We start from the raw sequence: 4,129 nt of genomic DNA on the forward strand, positions 1-4,129 counted from the left end.
ATAAAGAATGTGATAGGTGTCAACAAACATGTAACACCCGACCTTCTACCCTTACCTCATATAGGACAGACGTTACCCTTTCTGTATATCTAAATTTTGACATACTTATCCATTATGTACTACTCAGTCCATTGATCTACTCTAACTTGTTGTGACTGATAGGACATGACCTGGAGCCAAGCAGGGTCGCACGACCATGTGAATTCACACGGCCATGTCCCCTTGGCCGAGAGAAAGAGGTGCATGACCGTGTGAATCCACATGGTCGTATCCCCTTACTAAAGAGGAAGAGGTGCACGGTCGTGTGGATTCACACAGTCGTATCACCTTTGGGCGAGAGGAAGAGGTGCACGACCGTGTGAATCCACACGACCGTGCCACCTTGGCTAAGAGCAGGAAGTAGGGGGTCGTGCGAATCCACACGGCCGTGACACGGGCCGTGTGGAGGTCACACCCCACTCTACAAAAGAGTTTGTTCTCCCCTTTGGGTAGACCCTAGGGCTCCCCTCTTCGCCACTCTTATACTGTCAAACTAATAACTTCATCCCAGGCAAATAGTGATAGTAATTCCTATAGAATGAAAAGAAGAAATTACTTTAGCATCAGTTCTAACATATTCAGATATTTACAAATTCCCAGATCTTCTTCCATTGTTCCATCACACACACACACACAAAACACCGCTCCTGCCGCCTCCTCCTACTTGAGCTTTCCTTTACCTTTATCTGCAGTATAAGGAAATACAAATTTATAAGCAAATGCTTAGTAAGTACCATCTACTCACAAAACAAGCATTAAAACAAGAATAAGCTTTTCAAAAACTGCTTATGAAAACACAAACAATGGAAACATGCTTTTCAAACTGCTTGGGGAAAACACAAACATGCACTTGATAGTAATTCACGCTAAAATGCATAATTCAGAGATAGGTGCATGACATGTATTTTTAAACATGTTATCATGCAAAACATCAACTTAAAAACATGCTAGTAATGTAATGAAAATAGGAATCTTGGCATATTATAGAGTTCATGAATGCTACACTTTATAACTCATGTTCTCAACCTTAGGGAAAACTTCCACTAAGACAACAATGAAGTTTGAAAACTTTATATTACATAACTAGTGAAAATAATAATAACTTGCTTGGGCACGACATAGTATCACTTTGTGCGCATCCTTAATAAGATCCGAGGTAGCTAATCTTGAACTTATCAAGGTACTACTGGCGATCTAGGAGCCTAGGGGTGATCTAGGAGCCCACCCATGGACCTTGTGTCCAGTACATGCCATTTTAAAGTAAAATACTTTCTTTTAAATATCGCTTTCTTGTACTTGCACTTGTTTGTCATTTAAACAAACACCTTATGTGCGCTTAATCCCCTCACACTTATAGGAAAGCACTTTAGGGTACTTGAATATGCTTCTTAACCCCAAAACTAAATGAGAAGCAATTCAAGATACTCTAAACATGCTCTTAATCCCAAAACTTAAGAGGGCATCCTACAATCATAACATGTATCTTCCTTACCATGCATTAAACATAACCCAACATGTATCTTCTTTACATGCATAAAAACATAACACCACATGCATTATCGAAATAACTTATACTGCAGGTGAGTAGTACTTACATCCTTTCGCAATATCTTACTATTATTGGGTGAAGGAAAGACGAATCCTCGCTTATACGCCTTAATCTCCAAGACACCCTTCCCGCGTGTCCTAATCCTTGTGAAATCTCTTCTCCTAGATTCTCCCCTTGAAGAACTTAGCACCTTGGAACCCTAGGGTTCTTGGCCAAAAACCAAAAAGAAGAAAAGAGGAGAAGGTTTTGCTAGAGAGGAGAGAGAAAAGAAGAAGTTAGGTTTTCTTCTCTTCCCTTCCCCTTTTATACTAAGTGGAAGTTGAAACATCTCTTCATACAAGTCAACATATAATGAATTGTTTCTTATTTCCCAATGTGATGCTTTACGACCACCTAATGACTACTTAAACAAATCTTAAATCCAAGGTCTAGGGTTGAAATACCAACCTGGGTCATTTATACACATATTTTTATTTCTTTTCTCTTCTTCTATTTCTTTTTGCTCTTTTTGGAGGAAAGGAAATTTACGGGTGTTACAAAACAAGGAACATAGGACCCATAAAATGAAATGCCTCAACAATTTATATTATTATGTGAGATTTTTGATGTATAGGGTATTGATTTTATGGGTCCATTTTTTGTTTCTTTCGAATTTCAATACAATTTATTGGCAGTTTATTATATTTCTAAATAAGTGGAGGTCATTTCCACCAGGACTAATGATTCTTTAGTTGTTATTTTGGTCAGGTCACACATATTTTACAGGTTTGGAGTAACCAAGGTGATCATCAGTGATCAAGGGTTTCACTTTTGTAATAGGCACATGAAAGCTTTACTCAACAAGTACGGGGTTGTGCATAAGATTTATACTCCCTACCACCCTCAGACAAATGGGCAAGCTGAAGTGTCAAATAGAAAAGTTAAATCAATTCTTGAAAAGATAGTGGGACCTACCAGGAAAGATTGGAGCAAAATACTTGAAGATGCATTATGGACTTACCACATTGCTTATAAGACTTCTATAGGAATGCCTCCATATAGGATTGTGTATGGAAAAACTTGTCATCTACTAGTGGAGATTGAACATAGGGTTCATTGGGCAGTAAAAGCATGAAACTTTGATGCTAGCACAGCTGGATTATAAAAGAAATTACAACTTCAAGAACTTAAGGAGATTAGATTGGAGGCTTATGATAACTCACAGATTTACAAGGAAAAGATTAAGAGATTTTATGACAAACACATTGTCGTAAAAGAATTCCAAATTCTTTTATATAGAACTTGTCTTAAATTGATAAAGGGTAAGCTGAGATCAAGATGGGAAGGACCTTTTTATGTTACTAATATTTTTTCCTATGGAGTGATAGAGATACAAGAGGTGTCTACTAGTCGAATTTTTAAAGTGAATGGTCACCGGCTAAAGAAATTTCATGAGAAAATTAATGGACTTATGGTGGAAGAAGTGCATAGTAATGATATCATCTACCCAATTTGAAGGGGAGTTTGTTCCATCTTATACTTATCATTTGTAGATATTTATTCCTTTACTTTGTTGTGTGAATATTCTTTTGTTTTCATTAGCAATCTTTTTGCTTTCACAAATAATGAATTTGGTTCTTGAAAACAAAGTTTTCATTGTAGATATTCTTTATGCTTGATCATTTTAGTTTTTCAAATAAATTTTTAGTCTTAGAAATAAATTTTCTCCCTTGCATTTCTTTATGCCATTTTAGAGAATTTTGAAAGCTACTTAAATTTGATTGTTAAGTTTTGAAACTTAATGACATGAATGGATTTTTGGATTACATGAGGTTACTACTTAGTAATGAATTCTAGATTGATAGATTGAGATAATAATTTCCATACCTAGTGAAGATTAATGTAAAATATGATATCCAAATAATAATTAAATAATAAAGTTATTTGACAAATAGTCTTATTGGAATTTTTTAAAATTTTTAGAAATTTTATGAAATTTTTTGGGATTCGTATGATGTATTTTGAGAGGACGAATTTATAGATTTGAGAAAAGTTTGTTTGAAATAATCATTTAGTGGGGGTTAATTGAGGAATGTACCCAAAGTTTGATTAAGCAAAACTTAAATATGGTTGTAAAAGCCTAAGAGCATCTACATCAGTTACCCTATCCAAATATTTTACCTTAAATTTTAGATAGGATAACTAAAAATTTTCTGCATCAGTTACCCTATCCATTCCCTAAATTTAGATTTGATGAATAGTGATTATCTAAATTTAGGGAATGAAACCTCTACCCTAAAAATAAAATAATATTTCTTTTTAATCTCTCTCCTTCCACTCAATCTCTCTCCTTCCACTCATTCCATAAATATAATAATAAAAAAATAAAAGAAAGAGAAGAAAAATAATAAAAAAATTAGGATGATGAAAATTTTAAGGTATTTAATGTAGTGTGTAATGAAAAGTGATTATCTAAATTTAATAAAGTGAATCATTTATCCTAAATTTTAGATATATAATAGAGAACCTGATGTATCCGCTCTAAGTTCCCTAATTCCTCAT

Source organism: Zingiber officinale, chromosome 1A (genome assembly GCF_018446385.1).
Source record: "Zingiber officinale cultivar Zhangliang chromosome 1A, Zo_v1.1, whole genome shotgun sequence".
Classification (NCBI taxonomy): Eukaryota; Viridiplantae; Streptophyta; class Magnoliopsida; order Zingiberales; family Zingiberaceae; genus Zingiber; species Zingiber officinale.